A 19,742-nucleotide genomic window follows, 5' to 3' on the forward strand; every position below is an offset into this window, starting at 1 on the left:
CATCTGCCCTGATAAATATCGATATCTCCTCATATAAAACTTTGACACATTGTTAAAGAACAGTAAAGAATATTAAGAGAAAATTACTTCATGATTTAGTAGATTACTATGATGATTTTAGTGATGAGGAGAAAGATGAAGTACTACAGGAAATTATTATTTATTTGTGTAAGAATGACCGGTAGCCATCAGAGATTAAATCTCAGACACCGGATTCATTATATAAGGCATTAGATAATAAATGGCGCATTGCCATATAAAAAGAACGAGAGATTAGGGAGAAAGTCTTTGCACAGTACTTTCCCGACCTCTCAAACTCAGAATTATTTGATGTTTTGGACCAAAATAAAGGACTATTCTTCACAAGGAGAAGAAGACTCTGGCTGTTAGAGGGAAGAATTGATGATGTTGAAAAAGACACTCATCAGCATATGAATCATGCTATTCAAGCTCACAAGGCATGAATGGTCAACCTACAAGTGGAAAAAGAACCGGTCATATCCAAACTGGATGAAGTTTTTGATGAAGAAGGAAACCTGGTTGAAGAACCAATCAACACTATTGATGTCGATGCCCTAGATGTAGAAGATGTCACTCAGGACATACCGTCGGAGGGAACAGAACAAGGGCAACAAACCGAACAGGGCAGTGAGCAAGCCAAGGACACACAGGAGGCGATTGAGGAATAGGCAGAGAAGAAGAAGAGGGATGAAGAGGAAGAGAAGAGGAAAGAGGAAGAGAAGAGAAAAGAGGAAGAGGAGAAAAGAAAAGATGAAGAGAAAAAGAAGAAAGAAGATGAGAGGAAAAAGAAAGAAGAAGAGGAGAAGAGGAAGGAAGATGAGAGGAAAAAGAAAGAAGAAGAGGATAAGGAAGAAAGGAAGAAGGAAGAAGAAAAGAAGAAGAAAGAAGAGGAAGATAAAGAAAAAGAAAAATGGAAGGAAGAAGAAAAGAAGAAGAAGGAAGAGGAAGAAGAGGAGAAGAGGAAGGAAGCTGAGAAGAAAAAGAAAGAAGGAGAAGACAAGGAATAAGAAAAGAAGAAGGAAGTAGAGAAAAAGAAGAAGGAAGAAGAAGACAAGGCAGCGGAGAAAAGCAAAGCGGACAAGGCAGCGGAAGCGATGAAGAGCACACAGATGGACACTCCGAAGGCAATCGAGAGTCAAGCCAAACCGGCTGATATCTCCAGTCCTATCGATCTCCAGTCTGCAAGTGAGTCGAAGCTTATGCAGAGCATCAAGGTTGCTCAAGAGCACCTTGAAATCATCCGAAGGAAAAAGGAGCAAGACATAATTCAAGCGGCTGTAGACACCCTTACCAGTTTGATCCCCGATACCAATCTTCCCAACACTGAATCATCACTAGCACAGCTTAAGCTACTATGTACTGTAGTGGATGATCAGGTGCAAATCCTGGAAGAAGCAGTTGAGGCAAATGTCAAGAAAGAGCAACAAAAGGCTCTTAACATTGCTCTGGTGAAGAAGTTGAATGAACTCTAGTCTGAACTGCTGAAAGACCAAAAGGATATAAGGGATGCTTTGGATGAGGGAAATATGCTACTAAGCAAAATCTGTCAACCCCATCTATTCTGCGATGATGTGCTAGCCCAGAAGCAAAAGCTTCAAACAGACTTACAGTCTTACTTAAGAACATTTAAGCCACCTTATGATTCCTTTGCAACTTATGGGCAAACTGTTCACTGGTTTCAGATCCAGTCAGCCAAAATGGAGCAAGAGATTAGTACACGGTCTAGGGATTTGTAGGAGCTTCAACTGGTTTTACTTCCACGTCTGCAAATTCTTTAGAAGTGTTATCTGAACCTAGATGCCTTGACAGTTACGCAGGAGATGAGCATAGTTGATGCCATGGAAGAACAGGTATCCCAGATGCAAACAGAGAAAGAAGTGGCCACCTCCCTCCTTGAGTCCTGGTCTCTATCCATGAAACAATTTTTGCAGGACTATAAATCGGTTTTTGACAAATATTATTCCTTGTTGTCATAAACTTATTATTTTAATATCAAATAGAAACAGGGTTGTTCAGTGGTACTTTGTCATTGTTGGCAAAGGGAGAGAAGTACTTTATCTATTTTGGAGAAGAATAAGGAGAAATATCTGGCTTTAAAATTTTGATATATGTTTTGATATATGCTTTATGCTCTGATATCTCAATGTTTATGCTTTGTATGCAAAATTGCTATACATTGTATTGATTAAGGGATAGTGTATATGCTTAGGGGGAGCAATTTTGTTAATGGCATGTTTTTGCTGTAAAACACTTAGATGTCAAAATTTTATTTTCCTAAGTGTTGCCATCAATGCCAAAGGGGGAGATTGTAGGCATTTTTGATGTTTATGTTGTGATTGTCATTGATGGACACACACTTGCATTGAGATCCACTTTATATGTATGAGCTAGAGCTCAACCGGTATCTGTTCCAACCGGTATGTTGTATTCTAATCTTTAGACTATTGGTGATTTTGCAGAATGTGTTTCCTGGTCTGAAGCGGCATGTCGACCCCAAGCGGTTCGTAGATCTCAAGTGGTACGAGGGAGCTAAGGGGCACAATACATTCTTACCAGTCTTCATTTGTCAAACTAGCAACTGGTATTTTGTATGAACCGGTAATACTCTGTGATGAGTTACCAACCGGCATTTTGTGATGAGTTACCAATCCACTAATTGTTTGACGGTGCTGACACACTGACGGTGCTTCTTGTGTTGTGTTACTGAGTATGTCTAGATTCATTGAACCTAGGAAATTGTAATGTAATCCTATTGGACCAACATGAAATCAGATTCCTTTAAAAGGACATCATGTCTAGGGTTTTATGTTGTTGCTGAAAAAGGGTTTATGTTGTGACTAGGGTTTAAGGTGGTTGATGAGTTGTTAGAGCGATCTTATCTGAGAAGGTCAAGTTGTAACTGAGTGAGAGATAGAGAAGACTGAAGTAATGCTGGGATGCATTAGCAGTGAGCTATACTAGATCTAACCAAGCAGTTTGTGCTATTAGATAGATCAAACACTTGTTGATTACTCACATCTTTGACAAGTTTGTAGCCCTTAACCGGGTAGGCCCAAAAGCCTTTTGTAAAATCCTCTAACAAGGTGGTTCACCTCTATGAATCTAAAATCCTCTAGCAAGGCAGTCTTTAATCAGACTTATCTCCTAACAAAGATTGAGATTCCTAACAGGATCTATTCTGGTGAAGAACATTGTAAGACCTTAACCGGTCTGGTTTCTATTCTGCAGATAGTGACTTGTGAGTTCCATCTCACCGTGGTTTTTCCCAGTTGGGTTTCCACGTCAAATATCTTGTGTTATGGTTGTATTACTTTTGTGGGTGAATGCCTTATTTGCATTTTGGTTTGCATGTGTGTTAACCAGTCTATCTGTTAAACTGCTTTACCGGTTTATCTTCAGGTTGTTTAAGGGTTTTAGTGCATTGATTTTTGGCATACTAATTCACCCCCCCCTCTTAGTATTTATCACTTTGGGATTAGGACAATGAAGGTAACGTTCAGTTCCTTTAGGATTCTTCTAGAGCCAAAGAATTCCTTAACACCATTGCATATGTCAGCCTCCACGATGTTAAAGAAATTTTGGAAGAAAAACATGGGGAAGCCATCCGGACCAGGGGATTTATCCCCCTAAAAGGAGAACGCCGCCTTTTTGATTTCCAGATTAGAGGGGATATGGGATAAAAAGTGGTTGTCAGCTTCCAACAGGATAGGAGGGATAGCTTGTAAAAGGGTGTTTTGCTTGCTGAAATCCAGGATTTCCACATCACCCAGCAGGGTACTGAAATGCTCAAGAGCTTCCTTCCTTATGTCACAGTCCTCTGTTAAGATGCCTTTCTTGTAATTTAGTCTGGATATTCTATTGGTTGCCCTATGCTTAAGAGCAATTAAGTGAAAGAAGCAGATATTTTTATCGCCTTCCTTCAGAAACAAAGCTCTGGATCTTTGTCTCCAAAAAGTCTCTTCATTAGAAATGATGGAGTGGTATTTAGATAAAAGATCATTTTCGACCGTCCTAAGATCTTCGGTCAACCCCACCTCTTGGACTCTATCCTGAACATACTTATAATGATCACCGGCACTTGGAATAATATGGAAAACACTTGATTATGTCGAAGACATTGTGTGGACACTTTGTTTTGAAGTTTTGTTTATTGGTACATTAGCATTTGCATATTTGTTTTTACCGACAAATAGGTCCAGGTTACACCGACAGGTTTATCTTTTCCAGATCAGCACAACATGCTAAGGAGATGATTAATTATTGTTGTAAATGCATTAAGCCGACATGTTGAATCGGTTATTGCATCGGATATTGTATTGTTTGTAAAATGTTTTTATTGTAATATCTTGTAGAGCCGACCTACTAAAATTGGTCTTAGGGTATGGTATAAATGTAAGATCTTATTTGTAAGATCAAAAGAGGAATGCGAAAAAGGATTGTGTGAAGGTATATGCGAGAATAAGAAGAGCTATACACGCAGACATCATTTGAAGATTGAAGGAGGGTTTTTGTGAAGACAATCAGAACTACACTGGTACTGAATCCAGCATATGAAGATGTTATTTTGTGCAGTACATTCTTATTGGATTTAACCATCCAACTGTAGTTAGTGTGACTCCCATTTTGTGATCGAGCAGTGAGCTCTAGGCGCTTGGCCTTTCTGCATGTGCAAAACCCATTTATGTACACTTACTATCTGTAGTAGTATCATCTGATTGTGGGTAAGGTTTCCCACCATGGTTTTTCCCCTTACAGGGTTTCCACGTACAAATATTGGTGTTATGTGTTGTGGATGACTTTGTCTTTATGTTTCATGCACTAATCCTTACCGGTATAGCAATTAACTGTCAAAACTATCTACTGACTTATTAAACTGGTTTACCGATATTAAGCATTAAGTTGGTTAAGTAGTTTTGGTTTGAATTTATTTGACAACTGATTCACACCCCCCCCTCTCAGTTGCCTCTGAGACCTAACAGTTGGTATCAAAGCTTAGTCCTCTTTTGCAGAAGTTTAACAGCTTGAGGAGATCCAATGTCTACTAACTATTTCAGGAAGGACAGTCCTAAAGTTGATGGAACCAACTATGGCATATGGAAGATCAGAATGGAGACACATCTAAATTGCATTGGAAAGGACATCTGGGATGTTACAAAGAATGGTTATACTGGTCCTACTCGGAGTCAGCCCACTCCACCCAACTTGACTAAAGATGAGGAAAATGATTGCAAAGCAAGAGAAGCACTTTTGAGCGCATTATCAGATCAACAAATCATGGGACTATCAGATAGGTCTACTGCTAAAGCTATTTGGGATCATTTGGAAACACTGAATGAAGGAGATTCCATAGTCAAAATTGCAAAACTTGAAAGCTTCCAAGTCAGGTATGAACATCTGAAAATGGAAGAAGATGAAAGGATTTCTGCTTTTATGGAAAGAGTAAATGAGATTGTTTTGGGTATTAAATGTTGTGGAGGAACCTTAAGTGAGGATGAAATTGTTTCAAAAGTTTTAAGAGGATTGCCACCGGCATATAAAATTAAAGTCACTGCTATAAATGAGTTAAGAACAATGCCTAATACATCAGTAACTAGGGATACATTGATTAGGAAACTTTCAGCTTTTGAAATTGAAAATTTTGGTCTTGTTGCTACTATAAAGATAGATTTGGCCTTTAAAGCATCAACATCATCTACTCCATCATTTGACAAATCTGATTGGAAAGCCTTTTATGCAAGAGAACTTGAAGAAAGCAGGAAAGAAAATGAAGAACTTGAAGAACTTGAAGAACTATTTGCAAGGAAAATGTCTAAAGGTCTAGTTGGAAGTAAGTATGAAGGTAAAGCACCCTTTAAATGTTTTAACTACAATAAGATTGGTCATATGGCTTCAATATGCCCTGATAGACATGCTAGACTAAGAGAAGAAGCTAGAAGAATATACAAGCCTAACCCTGAATATCAGAGATACAGATTTAAGAAGAATAAAGACAAATCTCGTTACATTGTTGATGAAGCTGTGACTAATGATTCTAATGAGGATTCGGCAAACAATGGATGGGTTTTTGTTGCTATAACAGAAGATCAACTGACACCTACTACTCAACCAGTAGTATAGGCTTTGGCAGCTAAAGTTGAAGTAAAGGATGAATGGATCATTGATTTAGGATGCTCACATCATATGACAGGAGACAAAGGTAAATTCTTGAACTTTTAAGAATACAATGGAGGCTTGGTGAGATTTGGAGATGACAAAGCTTGTTTAATCAAAGGTAAGGGTATAATATCTTTTGATGTTAATCATAACAGTCACAATATTTACTATGTTGAAGGATTAAAGCATAATCTTTTGAGTGCTGGTCAATTAGTTGAAAAAGGATTTCAGTTACAATTCAAAAATGGAAAATGCAAAATCATGAATAGAACTGGTTTGGAAATTGCAATCGGTAATCAGACTAGAGGTAATATCTTTTATTTAAATAACAATGAAAAGACATGCTTAATTGCACATATTGATGAAAATTGGTTATGGCATAAGAGACTCTGTCATGTAAACTTTGATTGCATGGTGAAAATCAGTACTACTAAGGCAGTTAGAGATTTACCTAAAATTGTCAAACCTCAGAATACAGTATGTAAGGAATGTCAATTTGAAAAACAAGTTAGAGCTAGTTTCAAAAGTATTCCAGAAAAATCCAATAATGCTCTTGATTTAATTCACACTGATTTATGTGGTCCAGCTAGAACTAAAAGCTTACAAGGTGATAGATATTTCATGCTAATCATTGATGACTATTCTAGAATGTGTTGGGTTACTTTTCTCAGAGAAAAATCAGAAGCACTGGGAAAGTTCAAACTATTCAAAGCAATGGTAGAAAATGAAACCGGTAAGAAAATCAAATGTCTAAGATCAAATCAAGGAGCAGAATTTACATCTAAGGAGTTTAATACATTGTGTGAAGTAAATGGAATCAGAAGACAACTATCAGCACCTCGGACACCACAGCAGAATGGAGTTGTTGAAAGGAAAAATAAAACTATCTTGGATGCAGCAAGAAGTATGTTATCAGAAGAAAACCTACCACATGTATATTGGAGAGAGGCAGTCAGTATAGCAGTCTATACATTCAACAAAGTTCACATCAAAGGTGAAACCGGTAAGACCCCTCATGAACTATGGTTTGGTATTACTCCTACTCTTAAATATTTCAGAATTTTTGGAAGTAAATGTTCTATCAGAAGAGATGAGTATATTGGCAAATTTGATCCTAGAAGTGATGACGGAATATTTCTTGGTTATTCATCTAAGAGCAAGGCATATAGATGTTTTAACAAAAGATTGCAAAAAATTGTTGAAAGTACAAATGTAAAGATTGATGAACAATTCAGAGGAACTTCAAGGTATATAGACTCTGAACCGACAACAGAAATTTTGACAAATGAACCTACACTGAATCCACCGGTACAGAATGAAGATCCAGTTACCCCGGTATCATCTAAGGATTCCACAGTAACTGAGGAACAGCAGCAAACAAAGACACCCCAATATGTAAGACTAAATCATTCCGAAGATCAGATAATTGGAAACAAGTTTAAAGGAGTTATGACAAGAGGAAGATTGGCAAATGAAGAGGTATGTCTTATTTCTCAAATTGAACCATCATCAGTTAATGAGGCATGTGAAGATGAATTTTGGATTAAAGCTATGGAAGAAGAATTAGAACAAATTGAGAAAACAACACTTGGACATTAGTTCCCCGGCCTAAAGATAAAAATGTAATTGGAACCAAATGGGTATTCAAAAACAAACTTAATGAAGATGGTAAGGTTGTTAGAAATAAAGCAAGACTAGTGTGTACGAGATATTCTCAGAAAGAAGGAATTGATTACAATGAAACCTTTGCACCGGTAGCTAGAATTGAGGCAGTCAAATTATTTTTGGCTTTTGCAGCACATAAGAACTACAAATTATATCAAATGGATATTAAATGTGCATTTTTGAATGGAGATCTTGAAGAAGAAGTGTACATCGAACAACCTGATGGATTTTCTTTGACAGATAACAAAGATATGGTTTGCAGGTTAAGAAAAGCTTTGTATGGATTGAAGCAAGCTCCAAGAGCTTGGTATGCAAGATTGGATAAGTATCTTTTAAAGATTGATTTTACTAAAGGGAATGCAGACAGCAATTTATACTATAAAGTGACTAATGATGACATCTTGATTATAGAAGTATTTGTTCATGATATAATCTTTGGAGGAGAAGATGGATTATGCAAAGAATTTTCTATTAAAATGCAGCAAGAATTTGAAATGTCTGTGATTGGAGAAATAAAATTATTTTTAGGATTGCAGATTTCACAGACTGATAAAGGTATATTCTTGAGTCAATCCAAGTATTTAAAAGAGTTACTAAAGAAATTTGGGATGGAGAACTCTAAACCAGTAAGCACACCTATGACAACAAATGATGAATTATCACTAAGGGATGAATCTACACCTCTTAATCCAACTAGATACAAATCTATGATAGGAGGTTTATTGTATTTGACACAAACCAGACCTGATATTATGAATGCAGTATGTATTGTTTCAAGATTTCAAAGTAATCCTAGAGAAAATCATGAGTCAGCAGTAAAAAGGATTTTTCGGTACTTACAAGGCACTATAAATCTTGGATTACGGTATCCTAGAGATGAAAACTTTGAATTATGTGCATACACAAATGCAAATTGGGCAGGAGATGTGGATGATAGAAAAAGCACCACCGGCGGAGCATTCTATCTTGGAAACAGACTAGTTTCTTGGTTGAGTAAGAAACAAAGTTGTACATCTTTATCAACAGCAGAATCAGAATATGTTGCAGCAGCAACTAACTGTACACGGGTACTATGGCTTAAGCAAATGTTGAAAGACATAAAGGTAAAATGCAAGGAACCTATTACTATCTATTGTGATAACACTGCCCTAATTGATATATCCAAGAATCTGGTATTACATTCTAAAACCAAACATGTTTCTATCAAACTGGATTTTTTAAGAGAAAATGTTGAAGCAAAGGAAATAAAACTGCAGATTGCAGATATCTTTACTAAACCTCTGCCTAAGGAGACTTTTGAAAATCTCAGAGATCATCTTGGGGTCATACCCCCACCGGTAGAAACTTAGGAAGTTGATGATTGTCATCAACCGACAGAATTAACAGAGAAATCTTTTTTCCGACTTTGATGGGAAGCTACTTCTCAGGGGGAGTAGTTGGTATACTAAATTGATTGGTATTTTGTATATGAACTTGGCTTGGTAAGATGTTTTTGGTAAGAACTTTGGCAATTAATGTCAAAGGGGGAGAGATTGGTATGGAAAAACACAAGGAAAACACATGTTGCTCCCAGGGGGAGAGATTGTTGTTAGGGAGAGATTATTACTCTTTGTATCTGTATTTTGATTTTTGGTTATGACCTCTTTTTGGAGATTGTTGGTTTTTGGTTTTTGGTATTTGGCATTTCTATTTTGGCACTTTGATGGTTTTTCCATGTTGTGTTGCCATCAATGCCAAAGGGGGAGATTGTTGGTATTTTGGTATGGTTTTGTCATTGATGTCAACACCTACTAAACACTTATCAACTCTGGCACTTTGGAGAATCAACAACATTCATCGACAAGCAAGTGACTCATGCACAGTCACCGGTATCTGGTACACCGGCAAGTTATAATGATCACCGGCACTTGGAATAATATGGAAAACACTTGGTTATGTCGAAGACATTGTGTGGACACTTTGTTTTGAAGTTTTGTTTATTGGTACATTAGCATTTGCATATTTGTTGTTACTGGCAAATAGGTCCAGGTTACACCGGCAGGTTTATCTTTTCTAGATCAGCACGACATGCTAAGGAGATGATTAATTGTTGTTGTAAATGCATTAAGCCGACATGTTGAATCGGTTATTGCATCGGATATTGTATTGTTTGTAAAATATTTTTATTGTAATATCTTGTAGAGTCGACCTACTAAAATTGGTCTTAGGGTATGGTATAAATGTAAGATCTTATTTGTAAGATCAAAAGAGGAATGCGAAAAAGGATTGTGTGAAGGTATATGAGAGAATAAGTAGAGCTATACACATAGACATCATTTGAAGATTGAAGGAGGGTTTTTGTGAAGACAATTAGACCTACACCGGTACTGAATCCAGCATATGAAGATGCTATTTTGTGCAGTACATTCTTATTGGATTTAACCATCTAACTGTAGTCAGTGTGACTCCCATTTTGTGATTGAGCAGTGAGCTCTAGGCGCTTGGCCTTTCTGCATGTGCAGACCCCATTTATGTACACTTACTATCTGCAGTAGTATCATCTGATTGTGGGTAAAGTTTCCCATCGTGGTTTTTCCCCTTACAGGGTTTCCATGTACAAATATTGGTGTTATGTGTTGTGGATGACTTTGTCTTTATGTTTCATGCACTAATCCTTACCGGTATAGCAATTAACTGTCAAAATTGTCTACCGGCTTATTAAACTAGTTTACCAGTATTAAACATTAAGTTGGTTAAGTAGTTTTGGTTTGAATTTATTTGACAACTGATTCACCCCCCCCCCCTCTCAGTTGTCTCCGGGACCTAACAGTATGTTGCCCTAAAATTGCATGTTATAAGTGGATGGAATGCATAAGGGATTGGAATTGTGTTGTAATGATTTACTGGATAATAAGAAAAGATTGGACAATTGTGTTTTGTGGATGTAGCCCATCTTGGGTGAACCACATTAAATCTATGTGTTATTTTGTGTTGTGTTTTTCTTCATCTTTATGTGTTTGTATTTGCATATAATTGTTAATTTGTATTTGCTTCAGATCTTCCTAAACCCTAACAATTGGTATCAAATTTGTGTATTTATGTAAATTGGTAGGGACTTTCAAATTTGAGTAGGAGCAATGGAAGAAACCAAATTCAAGGTCGAGAAGTTCAACAACCAGAATTATCAGTTATGGAAATGAAGATGGAGGAATACCTATATCAAAAGGATCTGTGGCGGCCATTGGAAGGAAGAATAAGAAACCAACCGCAATGTTAGATGAAGATTGGGATATTCTAGTTAGAAAGGCACTGGGAACCATTCGGTTGTGCCTTGCACCGTCTATAGCATTCAATATATCTAAAGCAACAATGACTGCAAAACTGATGCAAGCACTGGCTAAATTGTATGAGAAACCCTCTACTTTGAATACGGTATTTCTTATGAAGTGTTTATTTAATATGAAAATGAGTGATGGAGGATCTGTAGCAGATCATTTAAATGAATTTAATACAATTACCAGCCAAATGACTTCTGTAAAAGTTAACTTTGATGAAGAGGTTAGGGGTCTCTTAATTTTATGTTCTTTGCCAAAAAGTTGGAATAGCTTGGTTATGGTTGTAAGTAACTATGTATCTAGTACAAACACTTTGAAATTTGATGATGTTGTCGGTGTTATCCTAAGTGAGGAAATGCGATGAAAAAGCATAGGTGAGACTTCAACATCATCAGGTATTGTTTTAAATATGGAGAATAGGGGAAGATCAAAGGAAATAGGATCAGGCCCTAGGTGTGAGAAGTCACGAGGGAAGTCAAAGAAAGGACACTCTCAATCCATAGTAAGAAAGGATTGTTGGTACTGCGGAAAGCCAGGACATTTAAAGAAAGATTGTTGGTCTCAAAAAAACAAACAAGGAGACGAAAATGAAGATGACAATTAGGAAGCTAATGTCACAAGCAATACTTTACAATGCGCCTTGATTCTTTGTTTAGATAATACTAATGATTATTGGGTAATTGATTTGGGGGCTTCATTTTATGCCACACCCCATAGAAAATATTTTTCTAGATTATGTTCAAGGTGATTTTGGACAGGTATACTTGGGTGATGATGAGCCCTATGAGATTGTTGGAAAAGGCAAGATAAAAATCAAGTTGCAGAATGGAAATGACTGGTTGTTGCAAGAGGTAAGACATGCTACTAATTTAAGAAGAAATTTAATTTTTGCAGGACAACTGGACAGTGAAGGCTGCATAGTTACCTTTACAAATAATGTCTAGAAGGTCACTAAAGGCGCATTAGTAGTAGCTAAAGGTGCAAAGGTAAGCACATTGTATTTTTGTACTGGTAATACTTACTCTACCTTAGCTGCTACAAAAAAAGTTGTTGCAGGGACAACTAATTTCAATGTTGCAAGGACAAATTCAAAACTATGGCACCATAGACTAGGGCACATGAGTGAGAAGGGGATGAAAATCCTTCACTCTAAACATTTGTTGCTAGGACTGAAGCAAATTGATTTAGAGTTTTGCGAAAACTATGTCTATGGTAAACATAAAAGAGTCATATTTCTCAAGGTTGGGAAAGAGAAGAAGAGTGAAAAGTTAGAGCTTGTGTATTCAGATGTATTGGAACTAGCTCAGGTATAATCTCCTGATGGCTCTTGTTATTATGCTATTTTTATAGATGATGCAACTAGGAAGACATGGGTGTATTTCCTAAAATAGAAATAAGATTTTTTTGAAAATTTTAAGAAATGGAAAGCTTTGGTTGAGAATGAGACAAGAAAAAGGTTGAAGTGTTTCAGATTTGATAATGGAGGCAAGTATTGCAGCAAGGCATTTGAATATTATTCTTCTTTCAATGGAATCTGAAGGTAGAAGATGGTTCCAGGAACCCCACAAGAAAATGGTGTGTTTGAGAGAATGAATGGGACCATCATGGGGTGTGCAAGGAGTATGAGATTGTATGTTGGACTGCCCCTACATTTATGGGCAGATGTTGTACATATAGTTGTTTATTTGAGAAACAGAGGACCTTCAAACCCTTTGGATGGTGGCATTCCAAAGGAGGCATGGACTGGTAAAATGGGAAATTATTCTTTTATGAAAACCTTTGGTTGTGAAGTTTTTGTCCATGTTGATAAAGAAAACAGAACCAAGCTTGATGCTAAATCTCAAAAATGTACCTTCATTGGATATGGAATGGATGACTTTGGTTATCGGTTACGGGATTTTCAAAATCAGAAAGTAATTAGAAGTAGATATGTAATGTTCAATTAGAAGACCATGTATAAAGAACATATGTAGGAAAAGAAGCATGAACGAGTCAAAAAGGAATATGTGGTGCTGGATGAGATTCCTGAAAAATAAAATGCCATTGGTACCTAATGCTCAACAACAACAAAACATCCCACAAACTCATGCAAGTGTTAGACGTTCTATGAGGTTAAGTAGACTTCCTGAAATATTTTCTCCTTGTATCTATTTTATTAATTTATTCCGATGAACCAGAAGGATATGAAGAAGCAATGCAGGTGGATGCCAAACAACAGTGGGAGCTAGGCATGAAAGAGGAAATGGATTCTTTGATGCAGAATTAGAATTGGGACTTAGTCTCATTACCTGTAAGAAAAAGAGCCTTGCCTAATAAATGGGTTTATAAGTTGAAGGAGGAGGATGGAGGACATAAAAGATATAAAGCTAGACTCGTGGTAAAAGGTTTTGCATAGAAAAAGGGTATAGATTTTGATGAAATATTTTCTCCAATTGTAAAAAATGACTTCAACTAGAACTGTTCTAAGTCTCATGGTTGCAAAAGACTTGCATCTTAAACAACTACATGTTCAAACAACTTTTCTCCATGTGGATTTGGAGGAATTCTACAGGCAACAACCACAGGGATATGAGGTCAAAGGTAAGGAGGAGTTAGTGTGCAAGTTGAAGAAGAGTTTGTATGGCCTAAAGAAAGCACCCCGATAATGGTATTTGAATTTGATATTTTTGTGGATGAACAAGGTTACCACAAATGTCATTCTAATCATTGTGTTTATTTTACTTAAGAGATTGGATAATGGCAGCTATATCATCCTGTTACTTTATGTTGATGGCATGCTTGTTGTTGGGTCTAACACATCTCATAAAAATGAACTTAAATAAAAATTAGCAAAGTCATTTGCTATGAAGGATTTAGGTGCAGCTAAGAAAATCCTTGGTATGAGGATTTCACGGGACAAGAAAAATGGAACATTAACATTGTCCCAAAGTGAGTATATAAAGAAGGTGTTGAAAATATTTAACATGTGGAATGCAAAAGCAGTTGGTACATCTTTGGCTATTCATTTAAAATTGACTAAGGGGATGAGTCCAAAGACATGGGAAGAGGTAAATAAAATGTATAGAATTCTATATTCATCAGTTTTTGGCAGTCTGATGTATGCGATGGTATGCACATGACCAAATATTACACATGCAGTGGGAGTTGTGAGCAGGTATATGAGCAATCCAGGAATGGAACATTGGAATGATGTCAAATGGATTCTTGGGTATTTAAGAGGTACTACTAGCAAGGCATTATGTTTCCAAGGATCAAACTCTGCTCTACGAGGATATGTTGACTCTGATCTAGTAGGTGATATTGATACAGGGAGGAGTACTACAAGGTATGTCTTTACTCTATGGGGAATTGCAGTTAGTTGGATTTCTAGACTACAAAAGGTTGTTGCCCTCTCAACCACTAAAGCTGAGTATGTGGTTGTTACTGAAGCTAGTAAGGAGATGATTTGGTTACAACATATTTTTGAGGAATTATGCAAGATGCAGGAGGATATCCCATTGTACATTGATAGCCAGAGCGTCATTCATCATGCAAAGAATTATGTTCTTCATTTGAGGACAAAACACATTCAACTCAGGTACCACTTCATACGATATGTTTTGGAGGATGGCTAGTTACAACTTGAGAAGCTTCACACAAGTCACAATCCTACAAATATATTCATGAAGGCAATCACATGAGAGAAGCTAATTTTCCCATTAGCTTCTATTGGCCTTCTTGACTAAAAAATCATGAATTAAGGAACAACCAAGTCCAGGTGTTTTATCTAGTGGGAGTTGCTCATGTAGCAGTGTCATCTCGGAGTTTGGTGTGGACCCTGATCAGTCTCCAAGTCGAAGATTGTTGATATGTGGTGACTTATCATGCAAGTATTGTACACTTGTTGGGCAGACATGTTGGCCCAAAGGGCCGAAATATTTGGGAGCCAAAGGCTCCCCCCAAAATTCTAGTATGAGTATGAGAATACGAGTACGAGTACAAGGAAAAGATTATGAGAATATTCCTTTACGGTTAGGGTTATTCTTTGTTAGCCAACTTTGTATGTTTCCCTAAAATTGCATGTTATAACCAACTGGAATGCATAAGGCATTGGAACTATGTTGTACTGATTTACTGGATAATAAGGAAAATTGGACAACTGTGTTCTATGGATGTAGCACATCTTGGGTGAACCACGATAAATCTCTGTGTTATTTTGTGTTGTGTTTTTCTTCATCTTTGTGTGTTTGTATCTGCATATAATTATTAATTCGTATTTGCTCTAAATCTTCCTAAACCCTAACACACACTCGTCATAAAATGTTAGTGCATCTTATATCAATTAGATATATATAGTTGAAGCATTCATAACTTAATTCTATTCTATTATAGTTAATTTTTCATAACACAATATTAAATTCAACTAATCTAAAACCATTATGAATAATAATAATCACAATTCACTTTAATCTATCTTCATCTAAAATCCCATAATAAAGAATCATTTCACATAGCTTGACTTAAATAATTCTCAAGCTCATAATTCATATCATAAGGTCTTCCCACAGATCATCTCATAATCATTAATCATCATTCATTTACTAGAGTGTATCAAGAAATGATATAATCTAAATCAACTCCCACATATGACTAAGTATATTCGTAGATGAGAAAACCACAACTATCAATATAGCCAAGGAGTAAAAGAAACATGATGAAAGATGTGGGAAATACTAAATCTATCTCAAAATCTAGACAAACATCATAAGGTCACACATAGATGTTTATATCCAATAACATAAATCACCTAACAAGATCATAAAACATCATGAAAACATGAAATGAGTGTAGTTGGAGGGGCTACACACAAATCAAAAGAATGTTATGAATTAAATAACTAGACATGGCATGGAAGACATTGCTGAGTATAACAAGCCCTGGAGAAATGAATGAAGTGACAAAGCCAATATATTCATCACCCAAATTAATAGACTTTACAATAGTAACTTCTAATTTTAGCAAATTAGTAGAATTGATGTTAAAAACATATGGGAATTCTTTGCTACAAATATTTAAATAAAACCCATTATCAACTAGAGCACATTTGATTCGAATATCCCCATATTTAACTATAATTTATAACAATAAATCTTCTTTAATGATATGGGGAGGAGTTAACTCGCAAGGTACAAATAAATTTTTAGATTTATCCATATGAACAGGCTCTAGAATAGTAACTACCTCTATAGGAGCAATGTTAGATGGAATAATAGATTTAGGTAAAGCTTTTTTGAAAATATTTTTTATATCTCAAACGAATGCATCAATTCCCAACTCTATATCTTGTTTGAAGTATTTTTAAATTGACCAAGTAAATCATATCCCTTAGCCATTTCTTTGATATGAATGCTCAATTGTAGGATAACTTTGTGGGATAATTAACTCATAAAAATGGTATATTCCTAGAAAAGGATATCCTAATATGAGATGTAAAACATGGATATGCCTAAACCATATGAATAAGAGTATTGTGATTCTTAGGAATGAGTAGCATCATGAGGCATAATATTATTACGTGTAACTAAAGAAGAAGCATTACTAGAAGGGAGGTTGACATTATAAGTATCTATCACAAAAGATGTATTACAAGTCATAACGTATGAATGGTAAGTGCTTGAAGGTAAATCATCAATATACTCAAGCATGTAATTGATAACATCCATAGGAAAAATGGAAACAATACAATACATGCCCATATGTGAAGTGGGGGTATTCAAAATAGAAGGGAAGTAAATAACTAATTTAATGATGGAAGAATAGGTATACACTTGATGAAACAACGCCTCATAGACTTACAACCCCATTTGACTGATAAAAGGATATGAATATATCAATTATAGTTACAAATTGTATAAATATATCAAAATATACAATATAAGCAAGTGTAGAAGCTAAAGACAAGGGACAATGAGTGTCCATCACACTCACACACACACACACACACACACACACACACACACATACATATGTACATGCATCTATGTATGTATGTATATATGTAAATATTTATATATGTATATTGTAGACACCTAAAAATGTCTCATTAATCATACACTAATTATTCATCCTAATTAATTAAGTAATTCTTTAATTATTTAATTAAGCTAATTATTCTTCCAATTTTTTTATTTTTTTTAATGTCTGGTAAAATTTTTAATGTGACCAGTGACACTAGCATGACACGCCCTCCGGCTCCACGTGAAATGTCTTTTGACCCAGAGCTATGAACCGATGAGGCCACAACTGGGGGACCTCATCCCCACACTTCACTTGTTCAAACCCGCGAGCACAACGGCCCAGCGAAGACACAAGGCCTGCGAGCACAATGGCCCAACAGGGGTTTGAACCTTGGTGGTCACTTCACCAACAAAGTGTTTTAACCGTGACACTACATGTCCAAAGACAATTATTCTTCCAAATTGACTCAATCATCACATTCAACATTTATAATTATCGAATTTCTATTCTTTAATCAATTCATCATTTAACCCTCTTTCAAATATTAATTAAATATTATTTATTTTATTAATCACGATTAATTCCTTAATTAAATAATCTTTATTATTTAACTAATTCTATTTCTAATGATTAAATAATTTCATTTAAATTGTTTAATTAATTAATGTATTCCTCCAATTTCCCAAATTCAAATTTTAGTTAATTTCATTTAATTCCAAATCATCAAATTAACATTTCACCAAATCTGAATTTCAATGAATTTCAGTAAATTTCATGTGCATTTCACGATTCTAAAGTCTAAATTCAAATCCAAATTGAAAGTGAAAATCAAATTCAATTTCAAAATCCTACAGCACAAGTTGAAATCATAACTGATTGATCAAATTAGATGACTAATTAGTTAACTCAGCTAACTCCTCAATCACCCCTTTTCACTCCAAATCACCTTTTCTAACTGATCAATCGATCCACTTATCTCTCCAAGCAATTCAATCTTCTATTCAATCAACTCAGTCAACTGACTAATCAATTGAGTCATCTGGCCAATCAATCTAGTTGAATACTCAATCAAATAAGTTAACAAGTCAATCAATCTAAGTTAACAAATCAATCAAGATGAGTTCATTGATCAATCAATTTCAGTTCACTCCCAATCAGGACTTGAGTTCAAAATCCCTCCCCATCTATGTTGAAAATCTATAAATACAACATTTTCTCAATTCAAACTAGAATCACAGTCTTCAAAATATTTGTGTCAATCATATGCAGGAACCCCGGTGCAATACCTAAGAGCCACTTACCACACGAATTGGAGAAGAGCAATGGAATCATTTTCAAATTAATTGAGGGAGTTTCATGTTATTTCTTGTGTATTCAATTGATTTTGATATCATTTCTATTGTCATTTAGGAGTAATATAATTAGATTAGAGTTGGTGATTTGCTTTGATAATCTGATTGTATTATTTATGCTTAATTTACCCCTGAAAATATTTGGTGAACCCGAAGTGAACTTGCAGCTTATTGATTTAACTTTCTATTTTTTTGAATTTGCAAGGTTGTACGGACCAGCAGGATGGAGTGTGCAATTGATTACACAGAAATTCGCAATTGCACATATTAATTCGCAATTACACATATTAATGCGCAATTGATGTTATTTTGATTCGCCATTTGATATTATTTTAATTCACAATTGATTTAAATAGTTTACAATTGCAGGCTTAACCCAAAATTTCATTTTTAAGTGTTGTTTTGGCTTTAAATTCATTTATGAGATTAACCCATTACAATCTTTTAATTTTGGAAAAGTTGATTTTTAGGCATGAAATGTTTCTAACTCCATGGCAGGCAAGGTAACTTTCAAGATTTTAGGTGCAAGGAGGGGGAAACAGCACATCAAACAACTAAAAGCTTATCAAAGGCTTATAAAAGCAAAAAGACAACTTTGAGAATTTGAAGAGGGAGAGGTCATGGCTTCGTACCATCAAACCATAAGCAAAATCCTAGACAAATTCGATATTTATGATGATATCAAAGTGATGGGCAACCTTATCTGGAATGATTTCATTGAAAGTGAAAACTTCTCTCTTCCATCTTTTTCTGCTATTTAAATTTTTTTTCAAAGTTGCAGGTTTAACAGATGCGCAATTGACTTGACAGTAATTCGCAATTGCTTACACAAAAATTCGCAATTGTTGTTAAATTGATTTGCATTTGATTAAATGTTAATTCGCACTTGATTAGAGGTTAATTCACAATTGCTAGAATAGGTTGGGTTGAGTTTATTTATGTTTTTATGTCATTTTTGTCAGTATTCCATTCTATTTTTGCAAACAGAAAGATCTTAACTGAGAAGAAAGTTAGGCTGGAAATCCCACCATGTGTCAACTAACCTTTTATTGGTTCATTGCAAGGGTAGCTTAGAAAATCTTTCATTTTGGTGCATTTAAAATAAACCACAAACAATCTACTTTTTGCTTCACAATTGCTATGAAGGATAAAATGAATACCATGTTTTCATGGAGCAATATCTCCATTTAGACTAGAAAATTTTGCAATTGAGGTTAATAAGAATATTGTTTTGCATGTT

This window comes from Cryptomeria japonica, chromosome 4 (assembly GCF_030272615.1).
Source record: "Cryptomeria japonica chromosome 4, Sugi_1.0, whole genome shotgun sequence".
NCBI classification, from domain to species: domain Eukaryota; kingdom Viridiplantae; phylum Streptophyta; class Pinopsida; order Cupressales; family Cupressaceae; genus Cryptomeria; species Cryptomeria japonica.